The sequence below is a fragment of the Scyliorhinus torazame genome, chromosome 10 (genome assembly GCF_047496885.1).
Source record: "Scyliorhinus torazame isolate Kashiwa2021f chromosome 10, sScyTor2.1, whole genome shotgun sequence".
NCBI lineage: Eukaryota > Metazoa > Chordata > Chondrichthyes > Carcharhiniformes > Scyliorhinidae > Scyliorhinus > Scyliorhinus torazame.
In genome coordinates this window covers 260424871-260442196 of record NC_092716.1, presented here as the reverse complement: position 1 = coordinate 260442196, position 17326 = coordinate 260424871, and positions in this window count along the sequence as shown.

Here is a 17326-nt window from a genome sequence, read left to right as displayed (position 1 = left end):
TTGAGGAAAGCTAATGGTGGTGGGGCAGAATCAACAGCGGACGGGTGGATAGGAATAGGAATATAGGAATATCTAAAGTTAATCAACCAGAGGAGGCCTTTTGCGTCAACTCCGCCATTCAATAAGATCATGGCTAATCTGGCTGGCCTCACCTCCACTCCCTCTGTCCCTCACCCATAACCCTTGAGTCCTTTGCCTGTCAAAAATCGATCTAACTCGGCCTTGAATGAATTTGATGACAGCCTGTGGAGAGGAGGCCTGCACAGGCTAGTGGCCCTCGGAGAGGGTTGGATTACTTTTTAAAAATAAATTTAGAGCACCCAATTAACTTATTTCCAATTAAGGGGCAATTTAGCGTGGCCAATCCACCTACCCTGCACATCTTTTGGGTTGTGGGGGGTGAGGCCCACGCAGACACGGGGAGAATGTGCAAAGTCCACACTCTCAGTGACCCAGAGCCGGGATCGAACCCGGATCCTCGGCGCCGTGAGGCAGCAGTGCTAAGAGAGCATTGGATTATAAGAGGACCTGATTATATCATAAACTATATTCAGACAGCCTTCAACTCCAATAATTACCTCCACAAATTCGAATTAAATATGTTCTGGATGGTGTTGAAGCCAATATTAGGAGATGAATATGCAGAAAACTGCTGATGTAGCGTTTACCTTTATGTACTTGTTCAATTTAACAAACAAAACAAGATGACATGAAAAGATCCCTCTCTGCCAACCTTAAGATCGAACATGTGAGATCAGAGCAGTCTCCATTGTCCTTACTAAGCATGAGCTTGAAGCGTATAATCTGCTGCTAAATTGTGAGCAGTCTCGCTCAAAAAGAATATGATGAGGGTGTCATAGCAACGCAAAGATGCAAGCTGGTGCTGTGGTGGGGGCTGTGTGGTGTGGGCCTTATGACATTAAAATCAAAGTATATTGTCGATGAACAGTAAGAGAGGAGAGTGCTGGTGCAGCTCAGCTGCACTACCCTTGACATGGAAGTGCCTGAGTTAGCACTGAGTGCAAACAAGTTTACTTTGGAGCACAAGTGATATGTTCCAGCCTCCATCCCCTAATAATGTATTCTATCGTTGCTAAGTCTCACCTTGATTAACGCAAGCATTTGCGTTCTGATGGGATTTTGCAAAGAAAAACGCAAGAGTTCAACAGAAACTGTAAAAAGAAAAGAAAGGAATACTGTGAGCAATTTTGGTACCCTTATCTAAGGAAAGATATACTGGCATTGGAGGCAGTCCAGAAAAGGTTCACTGATGTGTTGGGTGTTCTGGATCACATACAGGTCACCAACACTTGCAGTAGTGCAACACTATTTTATTAAAAGGTTAACTATTTAAACATACTTGAACTGTGGGTAAATACGATACTAGCTTTAACTAAAGACCCTTGCCTAGTCCTAACCAGGTGATGCACTCAGCACATGGTGAATGTCTGTGTTGCAGGCTGTGAGCTCTGTGCTCCGAGCTGGCTGCTACTAGAATGAGCGGGAACTCTCCTGTCCCCTGTCTTTATAGTGCATGTGCTCTCACTGGTGATTGGCTGTGGTGTTGTGTATGTTGATTGGTCCCACTGTGTGTCCATCAGTGTGTGTCTGCACCATGATATACTGGTGTATATTATGACATCCCCCCTTTTATATAAAAAGCTGTGCCTGCGTGACAATAAATAGTGTGTGGTGAATGTTCCTGACTACGTGTGTGCAAAATATTTACCGGACTATGTACATAAAACTAAGCTATTTACAAGGGAAGGTGCCTGGTGCAGAAAAAACAGTGTGTCACACAAATAACGAGATGAACACTATATACAAACCACTTGAACAATTAAATGGAAGAACAGAACAGACCAGAGAGTCCATCAGTGCACAAAGTTCACAAATTAAGTCTCTGAGGTGGGCGACGAATTCTGGTTGACCGCCTCAAGGGTGGGTCAGGAGCCAGCGGCTGAGGAGCGGGCTGGACTGCGTCAGAGTGAGGAGGATGCAGAGTAACCGGAATCTCCACATAGTCCAGGTCAGGGACAACAGGAGGGCGTGGCACTGGCAGAGGATCATGTAGCGAGCGCAGAACGAGACGAAGGGCACGTCGATTACGTCGCAGAATGGAACCATCCGGTCGACGAACCAGGAACGAGCGGGGGGGCCACCTGCCGAAGAACCACAGCAATTGCAGACCGGCCACCATCCGGAAGATGGATGCGGATGTTGTCATCTGGAGCCAGAGCAGGGAGATCAGCTGCACGGGAGTCATGAGCCGCCTTGTGCTGTGCACGAGACAGTTGCATTTGTTGAAGGACCAGAACGTGGTCGAAGTCTGGGACGTGAATGGACGGCAACGTCGTCCTCAGGGTGCGACCCATGAGCAGCTGGGCTGGCGACAGGCCCGTGGACAGTGGGGCTGAGCAATAGGCCTGCAAGGCGAGGTAGAAGTCGGATCCCGCATCGGCAGCCTTGCAGAGGAGCCGTTTGACTATGTGGACGCCCTTCTCCGCTTTGCCGTTGGATTGGGGTACAGGGGACTGGATGTCACATGCACAAAGTTGTACCTCCTGGCAAAGTTGGACCATTCCTGGCTTGCGAAGCAGGGGCCATTGTCCGACATCACAGTGAGCGGGATGCCGTGTCGAGCAAAGGTCTCCTTACAGGCACGGATGACTGCAGACGATGTGATGTCGTGAAAACGTACCACCTCCGGGTAGTTTGAAAAATAGTCTACAATCGGAACATAGTCCCTGCCCAGCACGTGGAACAGGTCGATGCCGACCTTGGACCAAGGGGACGTGACCAACTCATGGGGCTGTAGGATCTCACGTTGTTGGGCCGGCTGGAACCGCTGACAAGTGGGGCAGTTGAGCACTGTGTTGGCGATGTCCTCATTGATGCCGGGCCAGTACACTGCCTCTCGGGCCGTCGGCGGCACTTCTCCACGCCAAGATGGCCCTCGTGTAGCTGTCCCAAGACAAGCTGGCGCATGCTGTGCAGGATAACAATGCGGTCCAGCTTCAGGAGGACACCATCGACTACCGCCAGATCATCGCTGATGTTGTAGACCTGCGAGCATTGGCCCTTGAGCCACCCGTCTGTTAGGTGGCACGTGACACGCTGTAGCAGGGGTCAGCCGCAGTCGCGCGGCAAATTTGGACGCGGCGTTCATCCGTGGCTGGTAGATTGGAGGCCACGAAGGCCACATGGGCGTCAACCTGGCAGACGAATCCCACTGGGTCACACAGGGTGTTGACTGCCCTGGACAGAGCGTCGGCCATGATCAGGTCTTTGCCCGGGGTGTAAACGAGCTGGAGGTCGTATCGCTGGAGTTTGAGCAGAATGCACTGGAGGCGAGGCGTCATGTCGTTCAAGTCTTTCTGTATTATATTGACCAGCGGGCGATGTTCGGTCTCGACGGTGAATTGGGGAAGGCCGTACACATAAGCATGAAACTTGACGACACCGTCAAAAGGCCCAGGCACTCCTTTGCATATGCAATGGGGGCCCTTGATGAGGCCTCATCGCCTTGCAGGAGCACTGCCCCAATGCCAGATTGGCTGGCATCGGTCGAAATTTTTGTCTCTTTCGCTGGATCAAAAAAGGCCAATACCGGGGCCGTGGTAAGTTTGGTTTTAAGTTTTCTCCATTCGCGCTCGTGGGCGGGAAGCCATTGGAAGTCTGTCGTCTTCCTGACCAGGTTCCTGAGAGCTGTGGTATGAGAGGCGAGATTAGGGATGAATTTCCCTAGGAAGTTGACCATGCCCAGAAATCGGAGGATCGCCTTCTTGTCCTCTGGCTTTTTCATGGCTGTGATGGCAGCCACCTTGTCCGCATCCGGCCGCACACCCAACTGGGAGATGTGGTCCCCGAGGAACTTGAGTTCCGTCTGGCCAAAGGAGTATTTGGCTCTGTTGAGGCGTAGGCCCTGCTCCCCTATGTGTTTGAACACGCGCTGGAGGCGACTGCTATGCTCCTGCGGGGTGGTGGTGGACCAAATGATTATGTCATCGACATAGACGCGAACACCTTCAATGCCTACCATCATTTGTTCCATGATCCTGTGGAACACTTCTGATGCCGATATGATCCCAAATGGCATCCTGTTGTAACAATATCTGCCAAAAGGGGTGTTAAAGGTACACGTTTCCTGCTGGATCTGTCTAGTTGAATTTGCCAGAATCCTTTTGAGGCGTCAAGTTTGGTGAAGAGCTTGGCGTGAGCCATCTCGCATGTGATCTCTTCACTCTTGGAGATTGGGTAATGCTTCCTCATTATGTTGCAATTCGGATCCTTGGGATCAATGCAGATTCTGAGCTCGCCGGAAGGCTTTTTTACGCACACCATGGAACTGACCCAGTCGGTTGGTTCCGTAACTCTGGAGATCACTCCTTGGTCTTGGAGGTCCTACAGCTGCTGCTTGAGGCGGTCCTTGAGGGGTGCTGGGACCCTGCGAGGTGCATGCACCACAGGCGTGGCGTTCTGTTTGAGTAGGATCTTGTACGTATATGGGAGCGTGCCCATGCCTTCGAAGACATTGTGGTGCTGGTCGATGATGGTGTTGAGTTGCGCCCTGAAGCCAGCATCCTGGAAGGCAGACGTGTCATCAAGAGAGAGAGAGTGAACTCTTTGAACAAGGTTTAGCAGCTTGCACGCCTGTGCGCCAAGCAGAGAGTCCTTCGAGGAGCCCACGAAAGGAAGGATGGCTTTTCATGACTTGTGCGTCACTTCGAGTTGGCATGAACCGGTAGCAGGAATGATGTTGCCATTGTAGTCCAATAGCTGGCAGGCTGATGGAAGAATGGTTGGTTTGAAACGATGACTTTGGAAAGCAGACCACGCCATGAGATTGGCGGAGGCACCAGTGTCCAGGCAGAATCGTATTTGGGACCGGTTGACCGTCAGGGTGGCACACCACTCATCGTCTGGATCGATGCTGTATACCGATAGAGGCTGGATTCTTTGCTTCGGGGACAGCCTGTTTTTCGTTACGACACCGACTCGAAAAGGCACCTTCAAGTCCTCGGTGTCGCTGCTGTGTGGGAGGTCGGAATCGGACTCGGTGACCGTGGGTTGAATTGCCGGGACATTCCTGCGAGGCTGGCTGAAGCGATATGAATTGGAAGGCTGAGCTGCTCGACAGCAGGCAGCATAGTGGCCAAGTCTTCCACATCGTAGGCATTGTCGAGATTTTGCGGGGCATTGCCGTTTTAAATGGGCTGAGCCACACACGTGATGACGTCAGCACGTTCGCTGTGCCACCGTGCATGCGCCATGCGGTCATGCGTAGTGCGCGCCTGCGCATTATGTTCCTCCAATTCGCTGTCCCCTCTTTTGGTGCGTATAAGCGCGGGAGTCCGCGAAAAGCGCGCAAAATGGCCACCCTCATCCAAGCTGAGGCCCTGGAGGTGCTCAATCACTTGGACCCGTTCCGCCTCGTGGGGACCTTGCTGCGTCGTTTCAGCTGCTTGTATGTGGGAGTACCGATTGGTGGCATTTTCATGTAGGACACAGGTCTCGATGGCGGTCGCTAGGGTGAGTTGCTTTACTTTGAGGAGCTGCTGACGTAGGGGGTCCGACTGAACACCGAAAACGATCTGGTCGCGTATCATGGAGTCGGAGGTGGGCCCATAGCTGCAAGATTGTGCAAGGATGCGAGGTGGGTTAGAAAGGATTGGAAAGGTTCGTCCTTACCCTGCAAACGCTGCTGGAACACGTAGCATTCAAAGCATTCATTCACCTCTACGCTGCAGTGAGTGTCAAATTTGAGGAGAACCATCTTGAACTTCGTCTTGTCTTCGTCATCTGCAAAGGTGAGAGAGTTGAAAATGTGGATGGCATGGTCCCCGGCCGTGGTGAGGAGTAGAGCAATCTTCCTGGTGTCCGAGGCGCCCTCCCTGTCCGTGGCTTCGAGGAAGAGCTGGAAGCGCAGTTTGAAAATCTTCCAGTTGGCCCCGAGGTTGCCGGCGATGCGGAGCGGCGGCGGCGGGCTGATGTTGTCCATGTTGCAGGATGACGGAATGCTGGCGGAAGGCAGATCACTTGCAGGTGGGTTTAAGAAGTGCTAGTATGCAACCACGCCTGGTATCATGATGTGTTGGGTGTTTTGGATCACATACAGGTCACCAACACTTGAAGTAGTGCAACACTATTTTATTAAAAGGTTAACTACTTAAACATACTTGAACTGTGGGTAAATGCAATACCAGCTTTAACTGTTGACCCTTGCCTAGTCCTAACCAGGTGAAGCACTCAGCACATGGTGAATGTCTGTGTTGCAGGCTGTGAGCTCTGTGCTCCTAGCTAGCTGCTACTAGAATGAGCGGGAACTCTGATGTCCCCTGTCTTTATAGTGCATGAGCTCTCACTGGTGATTGACTGCGATGTTGTGTATGTTGATTGGTCCCACTGTGTGTCCATCAGTGTGTCTGCACCATAATATACTGGTGTATCTAAGGAAAGATATACTGGCATTGGAGGCAGTCCAGAAAAGGTTCACTCGATAATCCCAGTTGTGGAGGGATTTTCTTACGAGGAGACGTTGAGTAGGTTGGTCCTGTCCTCATTGGGGTTTCGAAGAATGGAAGGCGACCTTATTGAGACATAGCGGATTCTCGGGTGGGTTTGACAGGGTTGATGCTGAGAGGATGCTTCCTCTGGTGGGAGAGTTAGGACCAGAGGGCATAACCTCAGAGTGAGGGATTGTCCATTTAAGACAGAGCTGAGGAGGAATTACTTCTCTCAGAGGGTAGTGAATCTGTGGAATTCTTTACCGCAGAGAGCTGTAGAGTCTGGGTCGTTAAGTATGTTCAAGGCTGAGATAGACAGATATTCAATCAGTGAGGGAATCGAGGGTTATGGGGATAAGCCGGGAAAATGGAGTTGAGGATGATCACATCGGATCAGGCATGATCTTATGGGATGGCGGAGCAGACTCCGCTCCTGTGTCTTATGTCTCGAAGGTGGTATGTATGGTCAGTGAGGGTCTTGGGGGGCAGCATCCCTGTCCCTGAGTTATAAGCGTTAAGGTCCACCCCAGGACTTGATGGTCAAGGAAATTGTGTTCATAACTTGACCAAGCAGGTCAGAAATATTCCAACACACACCGACGGCAGGCAGCAGGAACGGGAGAGATTCCCAGTCAGTCATGTGATGGGAAGAAAGCTGGAGCCTCCCTATCCATCGCTCCAGGCCACAACGTGCATGCAAACATTTCTGTTGCCGCGGCAACTCGGACTCCCCGGGTGAAAAGTTAACAACAAATTGGAAGTCGACTTAAACGTGATCTGTTCAAAAAGCTTTGATTTATATTGGCTGCTAATATGTGTTTCCCAGTTTATTGATTATACAGTCCATGACATAGAGCAGCAAGGAATGTGCCGAGGAGATTCCCAGATGTTGTAAACTCCCCATCCCACTGAAAGATTACCGCCAGGCAGGTTTGTCCGAATGGAATGGTGCTTCTCCTGTTGTCCGTATGGAATTTCTATTTGAACGGGTGAAATTTCTTGACAAAGCTTGCGCAAAGTGCAGGTTGCTGATAAATGATCTGTCCACTAACACATATCGAATGAAGCTGATGAAAGGAATTTTTATTACTGCTGGGCTGTGGTAATTAGAAGACTGGTGGTCTGGTGAATGTTCACTCAGAACCTCTTTAAACGCACACAACCTGCAAGCTTTCCTTCAGTCAATCTACCGAGGCTTCATTTCAAAGTCGGCACAAATCAGATAATGCCACCTTTCAACATCCTCTGAAAACAGTCTGTCGAGTTGCCCAGCTTCAGCAGCCCAGCAAAGAGCAATTTGCACAGCTGAACTGGTCATTTTATTATTGACAGAATTTAAATGTTGCCCTGGCGGTGACTCCATGAACTGTGCTATGCTGAGCTGCACCATTCAGGCAAAGAATCTCCCAGGGTCAGTCGGCAGTTAAGAAGGCAAATGCAATGTTAGCATTCATGTCAAGAGGGCTAGAATACAAGACCAGGGATGTACTTCTGAGGCTGTATAAGGCTCTGGTCAGATCCCATTTGGAGTACTGTGAGCAGTTTTGGGCCCCGTATCGAAGGAAGGATGTGCTGGGGCCTTGGAAAGGGTCCAGAGGAGGTTCACAAGAATGATCCCTGAACTGCAGAGCTTGTCGTATGAGGAACGGTTGAAGACTCTGGGTCTGTACTCGATGGTTATTCGAAGGATGAGGGGGGAATCTTATTGAAACTTATAGGATACTGCGAGGCCTGGATAGAGTGGACGTGGAGAAGATGTTTCCACTTGTAGGAAAAACTAGAACCAGAAGACACCATCTCAGACTAAAGGGACGATCCTTTAAAACAGAGATGAGGAGGAATTTCTTCAGCCAGAGGGTAGTGAATCTGTGGAACACTTTGCCGCAGAAGGCTGTAGAGTCCAAATCACTGAGTGTCTTTAAGACAGAGATAGATAGGTTCTTGACTAATAAGGGGATCAGAGGTTATGGGGAGAAGGCAGGAGAATGGGGATGAGAAAATATCAGGCATGATTGAATGGCGGAGCAGACTCGATGGGCCGAGTGGCCTAATTCTGCTCCTATGTCTTATTGTCTTATGGTCTCTGCTGACTGTATTGAATGGTTACAATTGGTGTTGACAACCCGAGGATACATTGATCGGGAAAATCAGCTCCCGGTTTGGATTCTGAATGCTGCCCAGTAGCCTCTACTGGTGGAAATATTTGGGTAATCTTTGCAAAAGGACAGGATTCAATTTGGTTGTGATGGACACACAGTCTGGCAATCCACTCCATTCACACATGAGCATAACTGCTGTCTCACACTTCCTCTCCATCACACCACCTCTACTGCCTCCGACCCTGATACTCTTGCTGGTGTGGTAGGGTTGTTTTCGTGTCTTTTCCTTTGATAGCTTATTTCTTCCTCGAACCTCCTAGTTTCTGCACAGAAAGAGGCCATTCGGCCCATTATGTCAGTGCCAACAGAGAAAAAAACTTGCTGTCCATTCTAAACCCACCTTCTCGCACCCGGTCCGTCAGCCTTGCAGGATAATTCAGGAGAAAAGAACGATCATCTTCACCATCAACCACATGGCCAATTTTGTTGTCACCTGCAAATCTCCCCATCATGCCACCCACATTTAAGTCCAAATCATCAATATCATAGAATTATCAAATGGGGTCTGACCAGAGCCTTATACAGCCTCAGAAGTACAGTTCAGAAGGAGGCCACTGGGCCCATCGAGTCTGTACCAGCTCTTGGAAAGAGCGCCCTACTTAAGCCCACACCGCCACCCTATCCCCGTAACCCAGTAACCCCACCTAATCGTTTTAGACACTAAAGGCAATTTGGCAATCCACCTAACCTGCACATCTTTGGACTGTGGGAGGAAACCGGAGCACCCGGAGGAAACCCACGCAGACACGGGGAGAACGTGCAGACTCCGCACAGACAGTGACCCAAGCCGGGAATCGAACCGGGACGCTGGAGCTGTGAAGCAACTGTGCTAACCACTGTGCTATTATGCTGCCCATATGTACAACAAAAAGCAAGGGCCTCAACACTGAACCCTGTGGAATAACACTGCAAACCGTTTTCCATTCACTAAAACATCCATCGACCAGTACCCTTTGGAGCCAATTTTAGATTCAAATTGCCACATTCTGCTCTTTTCCAAGGGACCGCACTTTTCTGACTTGCCTGCCTTGACCTTATCAAATGTCTTACTGAAATCCATGTAAACAACATCTACTGCACTACCCACATCAATCCTTTTTGCCACTTTCTCAAAAAATGTGATTAAATTAGTAAGACACAACGTAGTAAAATTATCCATGATCAGTCCATTTCTTCAGAGTGACAGTTCATCCTGTCTCTTGCAATTGATTCGAATAATTTGTCTACAACTGAAGTCAGACTGACCTGCCTATAATTATTTGGTCTATCCCTCACCCCTGTTTAAATAATGGTCCAGCATTGACAGACCTCCGATCCTCTGCCTCAATCATATCGAGTAATGACTGCAAAATGATCAGGGTAGCTGCTATTTCCTCCCTGGATTCCTTTAACATCCTGGGGTACAATCCATCTGATCCTGGTGGTTTATCCACCTTCATGGATGCCAGTCCCTCCAGTGTTTCCCCCATCACTCTGCTTATTGTATCTAATATTTCACAGACTCCCGCCAGTGCAGAAGGAGGCTATTCAACCACTGAAGTCTGCCCTGGGCCTCTGAAAGAGCATTCTACCCAGTCCCATTGCCCTGCCTTATTTCTGTAACCCTACACGTTCCTTACACTCCTTCTCTTTAACTTGAATGTCTGTATCATCCCTCTCCTTAATGAAGACAGTGACATAGTACTCGTTGAGAGCCCTGCCTACATCTTCAGCATCAGCACACAGGTTACCATGTACATCTCCGATAGGCCCTTACGTTTCCTTAGTTATTCTCTTGCTCTTAATGTACTAGTAAAACATCTTTGGGCTTTCTGTGATGTTACCTGCCAATATTTTTTCATATCCTCTCTCAGCTTTCTTGATGACCTTTTAAAAAAATTATTTTATACTCTTTTCTTCTTTATATATTGCCCCAGGCTTCCGACAGTCTCATTTTTTTGTGACTGTCATCAAGTTTATTTTTCTGCTTTATTTTATCCTGTATATTTCTGGATAACGAGGGGCTCTAGGATGGCTGTACTGTCCTTATTCTTTGTGTGGGCACGTCTGCATTGTATCTGTAGAATCTTGCTTTTCAAAGCTTCTCACTGATCTGTCACTGATTTCCCTTCGAGTAGCTATCTCCAGTCCACTCTCACCAGCTCACCTCTCAGCTTTGTGATATTTGTCTTCCCCAATTTTGAACGCTTACTCCTGTTCTATCTTTGTCCTTTTCCATAATGATGCAAAATCTAACTATAATACGGTCATTATCTCCAAAATGGTCCCGCACTTCACCCACTTGCTCAACTTCATTTCTTTTTTTCTTATTAATTTAGAGTACCCAATTATATTTTTTCCAATTAAAGGGCAATTTAGCGTGACAAATCCACCTAGCCTGCACATCTTTGGGTTGTGGGGGTGAAACCCACGCAAACACGGGGAGAATATGCAAACTCCACACAGACAGTGACCCAGGGCCGGGATTCGAACCCGGGTCCTCAGCGCCATGAGTCGGCAGTGCTAAACACTGCCGCCCCCAAACTACATTTCCTGAGAATCGTGCACCCTCTCTCGTTGGGCTGGCTACATGTTGGCTAAAAAGGCTCAAGAATTTAATGCCCTCTCTGCCCTTCACACTCTTTATATTTTAATTGACATTAGGGAGGTTGAAGTCCCCAATGATTACTGCCCTATTGTTTTCACACTCAGAAATTTGCCTACATATTTGCTCTTCTACCTTCCTCTCACACCTCGGGGGTCGATAGTCCACTCCTAATATTGCGGCTGTCTCCTTTTTATTTCTGAGCTCAACCCCTATGGCTTCATTTGATGATTTATTTAACATTTCAGCCCTCCTCACAGCTGGAATTGATTCTTTCACCACAAATGCTGGGCCCACACCTTTTCTGCCCCCCCGTATCCTGCCTGTATACTCTGTATCCCGGGATGTTCAGCTGCCATTCTTGCCCCTCTTTACGTCAGGTTTCTGTGAGAGTGATGCTGCCATCCTGCCAGAACCCTCCTTTGGCCTTGGATTATTGGCTTTGTTCTTTTTAAAACACATTTTTTATTCGTTCATGGGAGGTGGGACAGCATTTATTGCCCGTCCTTAATTGCCCCTAAGGGGGTAGTTCAGAGTCAACCGCAACTGCTGTGGGTCTGGAGTCACATGTAGGCCAGACAATGAGGACAGATTTCTTTCCCTGAAGGACATTACTGATCCGAAAGGGGTGTTGTGGCAATGGTTTCATGGTTACCTTTAGATTTTTAATTTCAGATTTTTATTGAGTTCAAATTTCACCATCTGCAGTGGCTGGATTTGAACCTGCAACCCTAGAGCATACCCTGGGTTTCCTGTTTACTAGCCCAGCGACAATATCACTGCACCACCGTCTCCCCGTAAATACTCCTTTGCGAAACTCCTTGCATTTGCATATATACCTTTTAGCACTGCCAAATTCCTGTGCTGTAAATCTTTTAACCGGAGCTGCTTCTGTCTTTCAGAGTCACTCGTTTACTTGTTGCCTCCCTCCTTCTCTCTCTCTGCTGTGAATCTGCGCTCAGTTTCCCATCCCCCTGCTGTTAAATTCAATTGCACCTTAGTTGTCAGCCTTATTGCAGTGCTGCCTCTATTGCCTCTGGGTCAGAAGGTCATAGATGCACGTCCCACTCTCGGACTGATAACCCAGAGGCTGTTCACTCCAAAAGGGCATCGAGGGAACGCTGTGCTGTTGGAGAAACCCTTTCAGATACAATATTTAGCGGATGTTCGATTTGTCTGCTTTTTGTGGATATAAAATATCCCCCGCACCATTTTGAAGAAGCGCAGGGGCGTTTACCCTGGGGTCCTGGCCAATATTTATTCCTCAGCTAAAATCACTGAATCTGACAATTGAGTCTTTTATCACATTGTGGAATGTAGTTTGTGCAACTTAAACTCCGTGTTTCCAACATTACAACACTGAACACAGTTTGGAAGTAGTTCATTGGTTGGAAAGTGCTTTTGGATATGTCCTGAGGTCATAAAATGTGCAATGTAAAACAATCCTTTCTTTCTCTGTAGCCATCTCATTTATTGCCTGTTTATAATTGTACAGAAAAACATTGCAAATACAACTTTTGAGGTTTTGACAGCTGAGTTGGTCTGCAATATTTGATGCAGAGGATTCTCAATTACGTTCAAAGGGTTGTAATCTATTTTAATGCTCCAAATGCTTTTACATTCTGGAATGAGTGCGAGAACCTCTTTTATATTCTCAGTTTTTGAGTCCATTTTGAGAAAGCAGCAGCTGACTGAAATAATGCACAGTGGTTAGCACTGTTGCTTCACAGCGCCAGGGTCCTGGGTTCGATTCCCGGCTTGGGTCACTGTCTGTGCGGAGTCTGCACGTTCTCCCCGTGCCTGCGTGGGTTTCCTCCGGGTGCTCCGGTTTCCTCCCACAAGTCCCGAAAGACGTGCTGTTAGGTGAATTGGACATTCTGAATTCTCCCTCTGTGTACCCGAACAGGCGCCGGAATGTGGCGACTAGGGGATTTTCACAGTAACTTCATTGCAGTGTTAATGTGAGCCTATTTGTGACAATAAAGATTATTAGTGTTATTGCTTATCAGGCCAGGCAGCATATATGGAAAACAGAGAATTTAATGAGGGCGGCAAAGGGTGGGGTGGGTCGGGTGGTGCTGATGGGGGGTGTTCAACGTCCGCCACCAAAACTGGTGACTCCCCCGCCGATCTCCTGTAGCCCCAAGGAAATTAAGTCACAAATTGGTGGTGGCAACCCAGCTGCCGGGGCTCCGAACTCCATGGGGGACATGTGATTGCTGCACCTTCCCCAATAGGGCAAATATCACTCCCTTGAAACAAATCACACCACTGAAACTTGCCGGCCAATCAGAGGCCGGCAGATCTCCATTACTGGTAGGGACACTTGGAGAGGTGGCTATTGCGAGCATTACAGTTGGGCCTTAACCCCAGTGCTCTTCGGACTACCTGATACTGCATTCCTCCACCAAAGGCCCCGAACACGGGATCCTCCCCAACTAGGCTGCAAGGAACCCCAACAGAGTTTTGCTTGTCAGTCTCACCACAAGATGAGTTCCCAGCCTGGAATGTGTGGGTTGTCTTATAAGGAAAGGTTAGACAGGCCAGTCTTGTATCCGCTGGCATTTAGAGGGATCTCAAAGTCTCAGTGCATGAGTCGCAAAAGGCTAGTATGCAGGAACAGCAAGTTATTATGAAAGCTCATAGATGCTATTGTTTATTTTGTTCAATTTAAAATATCCAACTCTTTTTCTTTCCGATTAAGGGGAAATTTACCGTGGCCAATCCACCTAACCTGCACATCGTTGGGTTGTGGGGGTGGGACACACACAGACACGGGGAGAACGTGCATGTTATTGTTTGTTGTGAGAGTAATTGAACACAAAAATAGGGAGATTATGCTTCAGTTATCCAGACCTTGATGAGGCCACATCTGGAGTATTGTGTACAGTATCGGTCTCCTTATTTAAGAGAGGGTGTAAATGCCTTGGATGCAGTTCAGAGAAGGTTTACTAGACTAATACCTGGATTGGGTGGATTATTTTACGAGGAAAGGCTGCACAGGATAATCGCTGGAGTTTAGAAGTGGCAGGGGGGATTTGATTGAACCGTATAAGATCCTGAGGGGTCTTGACAGGATGGATGTGGAGAGGATGTTTCCTCTTGTGGGAGGAGAATCTAGAATTACAGGTCACTGTTGAAAAATAAGGGGCCACCCGTTTGAAACTGAGATGAGGAGGAATGATTTGTCTCAGAGGGAACTCTCTCCCTGGAAAGGCGAAGACCTGTTCCTCGCTTTGGGGATGCCGACCTGGCCAGGCTTCTCAACACCATCAATGAGAAGCGGGGCACCCTCTTCCCCAGAGGGGGGGCGGAGTGTCAGCAGCAGGGTCACCAATCCCAGCGGCTGTCAGTGCGGGCAGTATGACCAGGAGGACCGGCATTGGAAGCAGAATCTTTGAATATTTTTAAACCAGGTGTTTGTAGGTACTTGGTAAGCAAGGGGTGAAAGGTTATCAGGGGAGGTGCAATGTAGATTTGAGGTTATTATTAGATCACCTTATTGAATGGCGGACAGATGGCCTACTCCTGTTCCTTGATTGTATTTATGTGCATATGTACCTCCTGCCATTGGTGGCAATGGGATGAGGCCCTAAGGAGAGCAACCTTTCTACCCAGGATTTAATCACGGGAAGGTGGGAAGGCCTGTGTGTACCCTCCTGCCTGATCATAGGCTCGCGGCTGGAGAACCTGTCGGAACAGAACGCCTGTGAAGGATGCGTGTGCCCCCAGTGGATTCAGTCAGCCCGGCCACCATGTACCCTGCCCAAGGATTAAAATTCTGTCCAAACACCTTTTATCCCCCCAAAATATATTTTCCTCTGTGAATCCGCGATGCTCCTCATAGGGGGTGAGGACTTGGATCTCTGGCATCCCATCCCCCCCTCTTGGCCCTTTCCCACTTATTATGGGTTATCTTCTCCTGCGGGGACAACGAGCCGCACGCTTGATAGGTCAGAGGGGTCTATCACAGATGGCATGTGTGAGGACTGTAACTGGACATGAAGGGGCTGTGCTGATGGGTGCCGTGGGCTCTGAGGAACAAGCAAGAAGATCAGATGTGGGGAAGGTGTGAGGTGTCAGCCAGTGGTTTGGGGGGGGGGGAAAAGGGTGTTGGGAACTTGAAGGGTGGCAAGCGTGAATGATGCCAGGAGAGAGGTGGTAACTTACCCTTGCAGCTCATTGGAGGTTATTGTACTTCTTCAGACATTGGGTGCCGGTCCTCCTGGTCATGCTGCCCGCACTGACAGCCGCTGGGATTGGTGACCCTGCTGCTGACACTCCGCCCCCCTCTGGGGAAGAGGGTGCCCCATCTCTCATCGACGGTGTTGAGAAGCCTGGCCAGGTCGGCATCCCCAAAGCGAGGAGCAGGTCTTCGCGCTGCCACGTTTACCAGTAGCTCCCTCTTGTTAGCGGCGAGATGCTGAAGCGTGAGCCGGGCGAATCAGATGGCGAGTGGGTCAGGTATGTCGAGATTCACGTGGGGTACATTTTTGGGACTAAGTGCGGGTGAATACAGGCCGCGATCTCGCCAATGCGGCTGAGCCAAAGCACCCCACCAAACTCGCCCTAAATGACACTTTGAAATTTTCTGGGTGAATCGCACCCAACCTCTTACCCTCAAGCTTCATAGCTGTTTCATTTCTTAAAAGAAATGAATGGAGAGCTGGTAAGCAAAGTGGGATTTAGGAGCAGCAATGGTAAGAGGTAATGTCACCATAGTCCTGGAAACCACAGGCTGTTTTCCCCTTCGAGGGGGAGAGCTGACTGGCGGTGGTTTAACCTGAGGGTCACCACACCAGGTGAGGCAATGTTGAGAAGGCAGAACTTTCATGAATAACCTCAGCCGGTACGGGAATTGAACCCGCGATGTTGGGCTCGCTCTGCATCACAAACCAGCTGTCCAAAGCTCCAAAACCTAGGACTTGGCTCCCCACTCTGCAACTGGATCCTCGATTTTCTGACCAACAGACCACAATCAGTAAGAATGAACAACAACACCTCCTCCACAATAGCCCTCAACACCGGCGCCCCGCAAGGCTGCGTACTTAGCCCCCTACTCTACTCCCTGTACACACACGACTGCGTGGCAAAACTTGGTTCCAACTCCATCTACAAGTTTGCTGACGATACGACCATAGTGGGCCGGATCTCGAATAACGATGAGTCCGAATACAGGAGGGAGATAGAGAACCTAGTGGAGTGGTGAAGTGACAACAATCTCTCCCTCAATGCCAGCAAAACTAAAGAGCTGGACTTCAGGAAGCAAAGTACTGTACACACCCCTGTCAGTATCAACGGGGCCGAGGTGGAGATGGTTAGCAGTTTCAAATTCCTAGGGGTGCACATCTCCAAAAATCTGTCCTGGTCCACCCACGTCGACGCTACCACCAAGAAAGCACAACAGCGCCTATACTTCCTCAGCAAACTAAGGAAATTCGGCATGTCCACATTAACCCTTACCAACTCTTACAGATGCACCATAGAAAGCATCCTATCAGGCTGCATCACAGCCTGGTATGGCAACTGCTCGGCCCAGGACCGCAAGAAACTTCAGAGAGTCGCGAACACCGCCCAGTCCATCACACAAACCTGCCTCCCATCCATTGACTCCATCTACACCTCCCGCTGCCTGGGGAAAGCGAGCAGTATAATCAAAGATCCCTCCCACCCGGCTTACTCACTCTTCCAACTTCTTCCATCGGGCAGGAGATACAGAAGTCTGAGAACACGCACGAACAGACTCAAAAACAGCTTCTTCCCCGCTGTCACCAGACTCCTAAATGACCCTCTTATGGACTGACTTCATTAACACTACACCCTGTGTGCTTCATCCGATGCCAGTGCTTATGTAGTTACATTGTGTATGTTGTGTTGCCCTATTATGTATTTTCTTTTCTTCCCTTTTCTTCCCATGTACTTAATGATCTGTTGAGCTGCTCGCAGAAAAATACTTTTCACTGTACCTCGGTACACGTGACAATAAATAAATCCAATCCAATCCAATCCAACCAACTGAGCTTAACCTGCCCCCCCTCAAAGTCAGAGGAGCCCACTGTTAATAACGGAGTTGCCCC